The sequence below is a fragment of the Lagopus muta genome, chromosome 1 (genome assembly GCF_023343835.1).
Source record: "Lagopus muta isolate bLagMut1 chromosome 1, bLagMut1 primary, whole genome shotgun sequence".
NCBI classification, from domain to species: domain Eukaryota; kingdom Metazoa; phylum Chordata; class Aves; order Galliformes; family Phasianidae; genus Lagopus; species Lagopus muta.
Genome location: NC_064433.1, coordinates 174,278,618 through 174,292,231, shown reverse-complemented (window position 1 = coordinate 174,292,231; position 13,614 = coordinate 174,278,618). Strand labels below are relative to the sequence as shown.

The 13,614-nt window shown below is 42.4% G+C and overlaps 2 protein-coding genes across 3 annotated transcripts in view; one reads left to right on the top strand and one right to left on the bottom strand.

Moving 5' to 3' along the window:
* LOC125688121 (proteasome maturation protein) overlaps positions 1–13,614 on the top strand; it is a 383,306-nt gene that overhangs the window by 40,540 nt on the left and 329,152 nt on the right. The gene's annotated exons all lie outside the window — the stretch shown is intronic.
* Positions 1–13,614, bottom strand: part of MTIF3 (mitochondrial translational initiation factor 3) — a 203,841-nt gene that overhangs the window by 124,908 nt on the left and 65,319 nt on the right. The window lies entirely within an intron of this gene.

Below are 13,614 nucleotides of genomic sequence, written 5' to 3'. Positions count from 1 at the left end.
GGGGCTGCTCTCCAGCTGTCCCTCCCACTCCAGATGCAGAATCTGGCATTGCTCTTGTTAAACTTCCTGTGGTTGCTGATTGCTCAGCCCTCTAATTTGTCAGGATTTCTGTACAAGACCTTTTATGATGTAGGAATTAAAAGCTTGGATAGCAAAGGCAGAGGGGTAGCTTTCCAATTACCTGACGGAGCACTTTCCTTCCTTTCCCCCCTCCTTGCTTCTTCTCCAAACAGCTGCAAGGCACTGCAGAAAACCTCTTCTGTCAACAGGAAGACTCTGCTGAGCTGCCCAATTTCTCTGACCCAGGTCAGGAAAGCTTGTAAATTAGAACTTTGGGGGTGAGTGAAGTATCAGTGTGACTCTCTTCCCTGGGCAATGTCTTGGAAGAAAGCAAAACCAAGATTGATCTCAGAATTTATATAAGGGAGGCTTCCCTTATACCTTCACAATGTGCCAAATTTCAAGAACTTTGACTTTTTTTTTTTTTTTTTCTTCATTTAAATGGAGCTAGAAGTCTGGAAAATGCAAAATCTGAGGTTGGAAAGATGCATCAAAAAAGGGTCTGGGAGACTCTGGCAGCCTTGCTGTAGGAGCAGGGAAGCTGGGAGAGGAGCTGGTGGAGCACATGGAACTGAGTTCCTCAGCACTTCAGAGCAGTCCCAGCTTTGGGGCTCGTTGTATGAGGGGTGGGAATGAGGAACCCAGGTTGGAAAAGCCACCAGCATGATTCACTCTGCCCTTGCTTCTTTGCACTATATGAAGTAGGAGTGCCATTGCTGTCTGAATAAAACAGTTGTGCACTGTTACCCAAAAACTGTGTGAGTGCTCAGCATGGCTGAAGGCCACAAGAGACACAGCTGCAGAGCTCTCCTGCTTCCTCCAGGTAGAAAACTCACTGCCAGAATCAATGTGGTCCTCGCTTTTTTACTTGCTTCAAGAAAGGACGCAAAGTGATACAACAAGCTTTTGAGTGATGTAAAAGGCAAGATATTTCTCATCCTTTCCCTATTGCTCTGATGGGTGTGTAACTACTAGAGCTGCTTAGCATGGCCATCAAGCAGCAGAAAACTGAATTCCCTTTGAAACCAAGACTGATGAAGCTTCCCCTTAAGCTGTTATTTCCCTCCTTTTGTCTTTTAGCTCCTCTCAAAATCTAGCTGTAGATGTGCCTGTTCATTGCAGGGAGTTGGACTAGATGTCCTTGAAGGATCCCTTTCAACTCAAATGATTCTATGATTCTTCACCAGTGCATCCATCTTCAGTCCTCTGATAGGACCCACTGCAGAAGGTGGCCAGGCATTGAGGTCTGTAGAGATGTTGCCACTCCCTTAAGCCACGGGCAGGTCAAAGCTGTGCAGCTTTGGAGTGGCAGCAGCCACGAATGGGGTGGTTGGGTCTGGAAGGAAAGCACTGGAAGCAGAGGCATCTGTCAAGCAGAGAAAAATGTGCAGGTGCTTGGAGCAGCAAGTCCTCCTTCTGACCCCAAAAGGAACCAGGAAACTGCTGAACTTGAAGCCCACGGGTCCTGTTGCAGGCCTGGAGGTTTGCATGGCTTCTTCATCCCCATTTCTTGACCAAATGAAAAGCTTCCATTCCACTGACCTAGGATGCTTTTTTGCTTCTTTCTTCTTTCTTTTTTAACATGAAAGTTAATGAAAGTTGTAACTTGAACAGGAAAAAGGTGAATTTTCCCTTGTCATAAACTGTGAATGTAATTACTTGAGACAATGCTGAATATCTCCACATGCCTAGGAGAAAAAAAAAAGAAAAAAAAAGACTCAACCCAAAATAACCACTGAGAATTCAGAGTGGAAATGAATGGAGCCTGCCTCATTCATAAATGTCATATGAGACTTTGGCTAAAAAGGCAAGCCTGTCATCCCCAGGACGGCAGCTGTTGTTATGTTGAACAAAATGGATACAAATGGGTATTATTTTAAAGTGAAATGCTTAATACCAGGCCTAACAAGCACACTGTCCTCTCTGTAACCCTGTGTCATACAAGCCATGATCTCCAGTAGAGGGCTTGATTGCACAGGAAATAAAATTCCCTGGCTGTGCCCTACCAAACCGACAAACACACTGGCAATGTTTGAGTTACTATGGCAATCACAAAATAGGAAGGCCTTTTCTTCTTTTCCCCATCTCTGCATGCAGCCGCAGGCTGCTCCTGAATAGCTCACATCTGCAAAAAGTTTTAACACGGTACTCAGATAAAGAAAAGGATCCCAAAAATGGGCATTGACCCGTCTCAAAAAATGTTGCAAATTTTATATACAAGAATTGGGGAGCTGTGCCACTTTGCGCAGGTTATGTCATAATGTGAACAAAAAGGGATAAAAGCTGATGAAGGCTTTTGCTGTCAAATATGGAGAGAGGGGAAAAAGCAGAAGTAAATGACAGCTTTAATGCAGATGTAAGAAGAAAAGTCAAAGATGGGTGACAGAAAGTTAGTCAATGAATAAGGGAAAATTTTCAAACACAAAAACCAGACAAAAGGGTAAAATACAATAAAAATCTCACTATAGAGAATACTGAGAAAAGTCCCAAAAGCACAGTGAGCAAAATCTTGGAACTATCAAACCATGTGAAACCGCCATGTGGTTCTTTAGAGCGGCCCATTTCAGGCATTAATAGCTCTCATTATAAAGGAGGAACCTGATCTCTGGCCTGGAAAGCTTTCAAGAAGCAGACTTTTTACAGCAAAAATGAAAAGCAAAACAAAACTAAATCTTTCTTGCACAAATCAACCAGGATTTGTGCCTTTCTAGAAAATTCAGCCCTGCATTATGAATTGTTACACATTTTACCAGTTTTCCTTGGACAACTGCTTTCCACTAATGGAGAATAATTACGTATTTAAATGGAGATTTGTTTACTGGCGTGTATTTCAATCGCTGGTTTTCTGATTTTATGCTTTCCACCATTAAAGTATGTTCATTGTTGATAACAGAAACTTACCCTTACCGGCCAGCTGACTTCCACATTCTGATTTAGATGCCTGTGCAAAGTACACAGACGTGTGCTATGTGTCTGACTGTCTCGGAAGGCTGTTTTATCCCACAGAGAAGAAAGGTGTGAATCCAGAATTTAACATATGGCCTGCTGCTCTGAGCTAGTTTTGCTTCAGATGCCTGTTGTGGAGCATGTAAGCTTGGAGGCACCATTACCACCTTCATGAACCTAGATCCATCTGGCAAGAAGATTCAGTGAGAGTAAATTTAATCTTAATTTGATCTTAATCTTGGGTTCAACTGACATGTCATAGCTTCTGAAAGTATCATTGCAGTTTAAAAGCTCTTACTGACAAGTCACATTAATCACTAGCGCCTGAGAAAGGTTTAATGAGGGAAAATGAATGAAAATGGCATAAAAAGTTCACAAAAAAAGTCCAAAGGGCCGAAAGAAGCCCCAAATCCAGTAAAAGTTGGACTGCATTATACATTCATTGACTCTTGTTCTTTTGGGGGTGCTTTGGTATGAAAAGAAAGAAACAAAAGAAGACAATAACGCTACCTTATCGAAGTTCATTCAAGCAGCTATTTCAAATACTTTTAACGGCTTGTCACTGCGTCTTGCAAGTCTCCGAGAGTCTAAACATTCTGTCACATTTGTGTACTAACCACTTAAAGTGCTGCTAAAGCCTTTTGACCTGGACTGACTCTTCTTTATCTAGGTCAAAATGCAAGGCAAAGCCTTTGTGTTCCACAGCCTTCATTAAATTCATTGATTTGACCTGTATTTTAAAGACCAAAAGTCAAATGGAATGGGAAGTTAAAGTTCCCATACAAAATCTTCCACCGAGCACTTCACTGCCTCCTTGAACTATGTAACATTCAGAAAAGGCCATCTCACGGCCATTTGAAGTGTGGGCTATAGCTGGAGTGGCAGTTTTGTCCAGTTTTTTCAAGAGCATTAAAGAGATTCATCAGAGCTTTCTCTCTCTTAAATGAGGACAAAAAGTTGAACCTTGCAGACAGTTCCACTCACCATTTTTTCTTGCTCAGAGGCATCTTTTTAACAGGGCAGAGCATATTTATATCTCTAGCACATGGAGAGGCAGAGATGATGGTTCTTGCTTTACATCAGACTCTTGATGTGCTCATGGTCAATTGAATACTGGGGGAAAAGAACTTTAATGTGTGAAGAAATAAACCTTCTTCTGCATATGGAGACTAAGTTTCAGAACCGTTTGGGAGTACAGACAAAATGTGAGGTAAAACAGGTTTACATCTCAAATAGTTTTAAACTAGAACTTAACATCAAAATCTCAAAATCTGGAGGTTTCATTCATCACTACAAAAGAGTTCATCACTTGATGCAAGATGTATTGCAGCATGTGGCTGACCCATCCCAAGTTGTGAGTGTGAGAAGGATAAGAATAAGGCTTCCTAAAGGTAAGGATGCACTTTACATGAAGTGCAGCTTTTCCTCTCAGAAGGACGGGCAGTCAGACGGCAGGGGCAGACCAGGCTGACCAGAGAGATCCTGCCTTGCTGGGATGTGGAAAAGTGGGGAGAGCAAGGGCCTGCATAATATACTTGTGCAGAGCTGGGGCAGACTGGCGACCTTATCCTGCCTCATATATGGCTGAGGTTCAGCGCTCAGGAACAGTGGGATAAAAGGAAAATAAATTACAAATATCAAAGTAAATGTTAGTTAAATGGCAGTTCTTGTGTATCTTCAAAGACATCAACTTTCTTCAAGATGGTCTGCAAGATTATGATTTAAATAAAAAGGATTGGGATATCTGATACATCTTTCCAGAAGCTGTCATTTTCATGACTGACATAAGGAGTGGGATTCAGCTGCCTAGAGGTGCAAGGTTATGTGATTAAAGGCTCATATCCAGCAAATAAAATTGCAAAATTTGTACTTCCCCTTTCAAGTGACCCATATACAAGTCCCCCTGGGGTCTCACCAGCTTGCAGATCAGCCTGCACACAGAGTGACTGGTGAGCAGGCTCTGAAAAGATGAGGGATGAGTGCATTTAAGAAATGTGGGGGATCCTTTCTGCTGAAGAAATCTTTTGTGGAGCTTTTCAACAAGTCTCACAGTAGCTGCTGAGTATGGACAGAGAGACAAACTGAAGGTTGTTCTGCAGACAGCTGAGGAAAATCTGGTTTTTTTTGAGACAGATTATTATTATTATTATTACTATTGTTATTATTTGATGAAAATAATATACAGTCTTGTAAACCATGGGAGAAGAAGAGAGGGAGAGAATGCCAATGGAAAATAATTCCAAGGAACTATATGCAGAAAAAGTTTACTGTGTGACTTCAATGTCTTTTTCTTTCTCATATTTCATACTGAAGGGCAGAAATGCCATCATGATACACTCCTTCTGAGATCTGGTCTGCTCTTCCCTTTCTACTCTTTCCCTTTTCACTTACCAGCTCCAGGTATGGGCTCCATTCTCAACTGGTGCCTGGAAAGAATGGCTCTCATAATGCACTCCCGCTGAGTCTGCAGAACTTTTATATCACAATCTTACCCTTCATTTATCACATCTTATCCACTTCTATCTTGATATCTCTCCGTGGGAGTGAGCAGCTGTGAAGCTAGAAGTTGAGGTACAGAATTCAGAGATGTGGCAAGCAGGTAGCAGTGGACCAGGAGGCAGGATCATTTTCAGTGAGATCACACAGCATGTGCAGAACCTGGGTGTGCTGGTTAGTGCTTGGCTGAACAGCAGTGTGCCCAGGTGGCCAAGAAGGATAACGACAACCTGGCTTGTACCAGAAATAGTGTTGTCAGCAGGAGCAGAGAAGTGATCATCCCTCTGTACTCAACTCTGGTGAGGCTGCACCATAAGTAATTTGTTCAGTTTTGAGCCCCTCGCTACAACAAAGATATGAAGACACCAAAACACGTCCAGAGAAGGGCAGTGAATCCATGAGGGGGTCTGGAGCACAAGTCTTACAGGGAGCAGCTGAGAGAACTGGGATTGTTCATTCTGGAGAAGAGGAGGCTCAGGTATGACCTCATCACTCTCTACAATGCTCTCTACATTGTAGTGAGGGGGGGGGTCAGCCCTTTCTCCCACGTAGCAGTGATAGGATAAGAGATAATGGCCTCAACTTGTGCCAAGGGAGGTTCAGGTTGGATATTAGGAAAAATTCCTTCTTCAAAACAATGGTCAGGTGCTGGAATGAGCTGCCCAGGGAGATGGTGGTATCTCTGCCCCTGAAGGTGTTCGAGAAATGTGTATATGTGGTACTAAGGAACATGATTTAGTGATAAGCATTGGTGGTACCTGGACAGTTGGACTAGATCTTAGAAGTCTTTTCCAACCTCAGTGATTCTATGATTCTAAAAGCTGGCTGAGGGGCAAGATGGGAGTGAGTGCTGTCTTGACTCCTGCTCAGTGAGTTTGGCCATTGCAAGCTATCTCCCCTCTGTCTTGCTGTGTCCTTCTGGAGCTCCCGCTGGAACACCAATGCTTTCAGGAACTTTGAAGAGTATAAGATTACATAAATCATTTCTAGTACAATGTAATTATGATTTTTTGAACCTCACCACCTATAAGGTCTAGAGGAGAGGAAGCAGCAGAAACAACACAGGGAAAGGCTTCAGTGTTGTGTATTGATAGATTGTCATCTTATAGAAAGTCTGACTGGAAAAACGTATACAAAAAGGCTTCTTTAGCCTTTGGAAGAAATGTCCTTAAAAAGAAGAGAAAGATTAGGCTGGTATCTTCTGAGGTCACAGTGTTTATTCAAGAGAAAACTTAAACCAAAGAAAACTACCGAAGTCTAAACCAGATTTCATCCCATTATTTTCTGTTATTCTACTGGCATAATTCTGGATTCTAAAAGGTAGAACAGAACTCTTGGCCAAGGAGAGTTTATGTGCCGTTTCCTTCTTTGGAAAGATATCTATAAAATGATCTTATTTTTCTTATTTCTTATTCACCTGTAGTTATTCGATCAACAGTTAAACAGCCTTTGGATGATCTGCAGACTCCTTGTCTATTGTCTTATGAATTCCTAAGATTCTTTTTTTATGTTTTGTGAGTGGGCCATAATTGGTAACTTAGAGACTTATTTTTTCTTGAAGTCACTTTGGACAATTCCTGGTGCTTTGAAGATTTACCAGATGATCCCTTCCTACTGTGACTCTTCATGGAGGATCGTGTTTGCCAGAGGCTCTCTGTCCATGAGCATCCTTGTAAACCATGTTCTCTCACATCTCTGGAAAGGAATGAGATGAAGGAGTTGAATGCCACCAAAGCAGAGTGATTATTTTGTATTTGGAAAAACATTTGCAAAAATCTGTTTGGAGTTGTCTGTAAACAGAATCACTCTAAAACTGAGTGTCTCCAATAAAGGGGTATTGTTCCCGGCCACCAAGGCAGAATAAAAGTAACTCCAGGGCCACATCCAGTGGTGTGGGAACCATCTAGTTCATGGCATGCTCCCCTTTCCTGCCAGCCCATGGTGGTCTCTCTGCAGTGAGAGCTTTTTCTGGGGCACTGGGGGAGCACCACAGAAGGTGAGATTGAGGAACACCCTACAAGAGTCAGAGCAGTGGTATCCTACCCTCTGCTCAGTCTCTATCAGTGGCAGTAGGAGCTGCTGTAATACAGAGCACAGGATTTTCACCACATTCTTTGCGTTACTGAGATTTCCCAGCCCCACAGCTGGAGAGATGTTCAACATTAGGTACCTGTATGGGCTTCTGAGTGCCATTCTGTGGTCCTGCTCTCCTTACATATGTCTAATCTCCTTGAGAAGCTGCTGATACGATGTGCCTATGTAGCCTCTCAGGGATGGCATTTCCAAACAGTTACCATCAATCATGTACTATCTGACTGTGTTTAAACTGATTTCCCATGTGGGAAGATGGACACCTCAATTCCTTGCAATTATTTTCATTGGATTTTACTGTGTCCTCTGACTTTGCTACACCTTTCTTGAGATGCAGAGACTCCATCCACTTCCAGTTGTCATTGTAAGGGAGAAATAAGGCTTTAGGTTTCTCTTCACTCTTTAACTGCCTAACATATCAGTGTGTATTTCTTTCACTATTTGACGTCTGTACTTTTGAGTCTGCAGTCTATCAGCTGTGAAGATTATAGCTAATTAGAATCATGGATTCATTGAGGTTGGAAAAGATCTCTAAAATCAAGTCCAAGCATCCACCTACCATCAATATTGCCTGCTAACCATGTCTCTCAGTGCCACGTCTAATTCCATGTTTAAGGAGCAGAAAAGAAAAGATAAAGCAGTTTAAGACTCATTCTATCTTAATAAAGCATAGTCAGCATTAGAGATATGTTATGTCAGCTCAAACATATCAGGAAGCCTGCAGCCATAAAAGAAAAGGGAAAAAGAAGCAGAGTGAAGGGTGATGTTATGAAAAGGACCAGTGTGATGTAAAACCTGTGTTTTCGCTTTCCAAGTTAATAGTTTGGAGAAGAAAGGTTTTTCACACAACAGAAACATCTGCAAACGCTCCTACCTTTTCCCTCCATATCCCATCCCAATCTTTTTGTCAAACATCATGCGGTTTTTAGGAACGTTCCTTTGCTCTCAGAAGTCATCTGGTAAATACCCAGTTGTGGTGACATGAGGATAACTGCTCCACAAACTCATAGAATCATAGAATCACAGAATGGTTCATGTTGGAGGGGAACTCCAAGACTATCTAGTTCCAACTCCACTGCCATGAGGTGGTTGCCACCCACCAGCTCACGCTGCTCGGAGCACCATCCAACCTGGCCTTGAGCACCTTCAGGGATGAAGCATCCGCATCTTCAATGGGCAGCCTGTGCCAGTGCCTCACCACACACTGCGTAAAATTTTCTATCATCTAACCTAAATTTTCCTCTTGAAGTTTAAATCCATTCCCCCTCATCCTATCACTATCAAATCATGTAAGTAGTCAGTCCTCCTCCTGCTTGTAAGCTCCCCTCAATTACCAGAAGGCTGCAATGACTTTTCACTTCTCCAGGAGCCTTCTAAAGGTTCCAAGCTAAACAAGCTCAGCTCCCTCAACTTTTCTTCATAGGAGAAGTGCTCCAGTTCCCAGAGCATTTTCATGCCCCTCCTCTGGACCTGCTCCAACAGCTCTGCGTTCTTCTTGTGTTGGGGACCCAGGCCTTGACATAGTACAGGAAGGATGTGGAGCTGTTGGGGCAGGCCCAAAGGAGAGTTATATATATAGTTATATATGGTTGCAACCACCTGTGTATGAAAAAAGGGCCATGCATGATGGTGTGCTGAAACATAAGAGGCACATTTGCAAGGGGACAACAGAGAAGTAGTGCCTGTTCTGAACATAAGCACCTGAAATGGCTCGCTGGACTCTGCTGCCATTCTGAGGATCTCCCATAGTGCTGCCCCAGTCCATCCGTGGCAGCTGGGATGGAGCCCCAAGGATGCTGCAGCAGTGCCAAGAGGGTTGTTTTACCTTGTCACCTTCTCTTTCACACCCTGTACAAAGCACCCTGTTACAGCCCGAACAGGTGGAAGCCCATGGCTTATTGTGTTAGGGAGTTCAGGAGAGTTGCATTAATCCACTTAATGGCCACGTCGCCCAACAGCCGCGTTTGCCAAGCTGTGACCACAACCTAATGATGTACTACCAACATCCACGCCAAAGACAAGGCCATTTAGAGCAGAGAGACAAGCTGAGTTAGCATAAAAGAAGAGGCATCAATCACCATTCCCCCAAGACAATGGCGATAATTTAATGGCTGTTTTTTAAGAAGAACTGACACTATACAAAGATTGAGGAGAAAGGTCTGGTAAGCTTCACCTGCAGCTGAGAGCTATTTGTTCCCTTTGTGCCAACAACCGGAGTGAGGTTTGAAATGGCAATTTCTGCAGCTGGCATCATAAGTATCGAGTTATGCTCACAGCTAAAGGTTTACTTTAAATTGCTAGATTTTCTGGCTCAAACTCTCATTAGTCAAGCTTGAGTGACTTTGCTAATGAATTCACTTTCTGCTGAATTTTAAACTAATGTGCAGAGTTCTGTAGTGTGATTTTTCTTCTGTTGAAATACTTTGGGTTTTTTTTTTAATATTTTGCCTTCAGCCTACTAGTCCTAAGACAACTTTTTCTACAGAGAAAGAAATTGATTCGCAGAGACCAAATTCTCTGCAAGACTTTACAGATTGATTATACCCAGCTGAGTTGTAACCATGTGCTGTAGCTCTATATTTAGCTGTATTTCGTCGGTTGGTTGTTTTGTTGCTTTTTGTTTTGGAGACGAACCAGCACAGATATCCACATGCGTGGTGTAAGGTGACTCTACACAATTGAGACAAAAGTTTCTGGGCAGTTGAAGTCACTAAAGCAAACTTGCTCTGAAAGTCTGCAAAAAAGTGGAGTACAGGAATGGAGTTTCAAGCACTTTTGGTCCAGACCATCACCACAAGACAAGACCACTCTCACCTTTTGAATGGAGGCTTCTCCATGCTGTCCTTAAGCACTTCCTGTGACAAAGAGTGCACGCGTTTCTAGCACAATTCCCCCACCTCACTGTCTATATCATCAGCAAGTGTTTTTGGTCTCTCACTGAAACCTTCTCACTGCAGTTAAATGTATCACCTCTTGTCATATACAGTCATGAAGAGTATTTTTTTCAATCTTTGCAGCAGTTCTTGGCATATTTGAATAATAAGATCAGGAAACCCCTAGTGCACAATAGAACAGCTCCAATTTCTGCATTGTGCAGCATGTTTTCTGGATGTGCTCTCACTCTTTTGTCCCCCTCAGTCCTGGCCATATGGGACCCAGGCTGGTCACCAAGCCTTGTGCAGCACCCAGCAGCATGGAGTCAGCTGGGGCCCAGCACAGCCTGTAGCACTCCTCACCAGATGTTTGGATAAACATTTCCTGTTTTGCCTGAGACCTTCTCAGGGTTTCAGCACAAACAGCACTTTTTTTGGCTTTTGTGGTCTTCAAGGAAAATGTGGTAAATGCTTTGAAATGGGCTAGCGGAAAAACAGCGCCGTTAGAAGTCCTGCAGTGAGAGTCAACTTGATTCACCAGACCCAAAATTGCTCTTAGTTTATGAGACAGCTTCTAGTTTTAATCCTAACCATTCTTCTAAGGGTTGCAGTCCATGCTTTGACCCGAACCTTTTCTCTTTATGGTGTTATATCTTGAGAAGTGGGTCTTCAGAATTACATAAGTCTTGACTCTCTTATAAATGTATGTCCTATAAATTGCCCTAGGTTATTAAACCACCTGATCAGGAAATTGAGCTAATTGCCCTCATTCATTCTTCCTTTCTTTCTTAGCTACTGAACTGCTAACAAGAACATTAAGAGCAGTGTGGGACTTCTGACTGGGCTGAAAATATAAATTATTCTCACCTGCTTTGACCATGGTTGAGTGCTGTATGTAAACTTAATAAAAGCAAAGCTCAAGTGTGACTGTCATAACCATGAGAGCAATTAATCCTTGTGATAACTTGTGGCTGAGTCACAGAAACCTTGGACAAAGACCAAGATCTTGCAGCAGGCAGCAAGTGAAATGTTTGGGCCACATCAGTGGTGTGCTCATGGAGCCCATACTGCTTGGCAGTTGAACTGAGACAAGCTGAGACAACAGAAATCCTCAAAGAACCAGGAGGGGAAATATTCCAGACTGTTCAGTTCCTGCATGACCTGTCACATCACCCATATCATCATGTGTTTTTTTTGGCTACCTCAAAATCTTTTTATCACATCTCCCCAGAGACAGAATTCTTATCATGAAAGCTAAAGCCATGTATGGTGTGCTACTATGGGATCCTGTGCTCAATAATCCAGAGGGCTAATATAGATTTATGTACACTCCTGTATAAGCATAAATCAGAAGCAATTCTACTGAAGTTGCATTTAATTCCCACGACTTGCATCAGAAATACTAGTTCAGACAAACCCAAACCTGTAACACACTGCTGTCAGAGGCAACGTAACTGTCTAGAAAGACAGCATGAAATAAGGGTCCTTGCTGAAACAGCATTTTGTCTTCAGTTATGTTTTATCTCTTCCACTTAGGTAGACATGCCATCAGCTGCTCTTCTATGAAGTTGCTGCACTTGTTCTGAAACATAATCATTTCTAAGATTAGTGCGAAAGCAGGTATAATCTAAAGTGTTCTTTCTTGTATTAGAGCTTTAACTAGGCTTTCCAAGCAAACTGGATGAAGCCATGAGGAGACAGTGTGGAACAACACATCACTTGCACAAATATCTAAGCTTTGGCCAAATGAGTAACAGTGACACCAGTATTGTTCATTTGAGAAAATGCATGGAAATATCTGGATTGGACAAATGCATAGCAAATCGTTTTAGCTTTTTCTAAGGAAGTTTATCAGATTTGACTATCAATCATCCATGTTGACCAAGGATAGAGCGTCTTTGCAATAAATGTTCATGCTTGTCGTCATTAACATCATTTAGATTTTAGACTTTTTCTAATTAAGAAAGGTTCCCACCAGCAACAGCAAAAATCTCTACCACCTCTTTCATTATCTCAGCCTTTCTTCCCTTTAATTACTATTGAGCTCCTGGCTGATTAAATTAGGTTTTTTAGGCCTTTTCTGAAATCTTAGGGAAATTATCTAAAAATCATGAAATCAATTCCCTTACGCTGTTTTAATCTTTTATGTTTTGGGCTCCGAGAGGGACGGGCGGACAAGTGCAGCCCCTCCGAAAAGTGTGCAGCACTAGACTGCTTGCCAGCCTTCTATTGCCTTTGTGGACCATCTGGGTCAATTTCCTTCCAACTAAATGGAATGCAAATAAAAATTCCAGCAGTTTTTCAGCTGCAGGCTGCCCAGCTGATTAGCATGACAGAGGCCGGGAGATGAGGCCTGACCCTGTGCACTTCCCCTCATCTCATTAAGTTGTAACTCTACCGTGGCTGCATTCATGGTGTTTATTGACGCTGAAAGGCGTCTTTATCCAAAACTAGCTAAATTCACATTCAGAGTTTTTCCATGAAGGCTTGCCTGCTACAGCATCCACATGAAAGTGAACCTATTGTAGCTTGGTGATGTGTCCTGCTGATTCCTTAACAATCTGAGCTTTCTCCAAAAATGTTAGATTCACAAGTTTAAGTTTCAAAAAAGAAAAAACAAAAACAAAAAACAAACAAACAAAAAAAAACCCAAAGGTTTTATTCACTCAGTAGCTTAAAATGCTAAGAGTATAAGTATTCTTCACTCTGATTATGATGGTGTGAGTTTTAAACCCATACATGTGAAGAGACAATTCAGCCAAAGTACAGTAGTAAGAGAGTGTCTGTATCATGTAGGACCACAGACAACAGGATATTATGCTTATCCTCACATCCATCAGCAGGGAGAGTGATATAGGATTCAAGATGGCAACACCTTCTGCAATTTATAGTGCTCTGAGAGTCACAGTTGGGCAATGGGAGAGAAATAAATACAACTATCCACTAACCCATGTCTTGTCACAACTTTTATGATGGAGTGATGGCATTGGTGGACCAAGGAAAGGCAACTGATGTCTGGAAGATGTTAGGAAGAAATTTTTCTCTCAGAGGGCACTGATACACTGGAACATGCCATGTGAAGAAGTTGTGGATGCCACATCCCTTCAGGTGTTCAAGGCCAGGCTGGTGGGTTCTTGGGCAGCCTGAT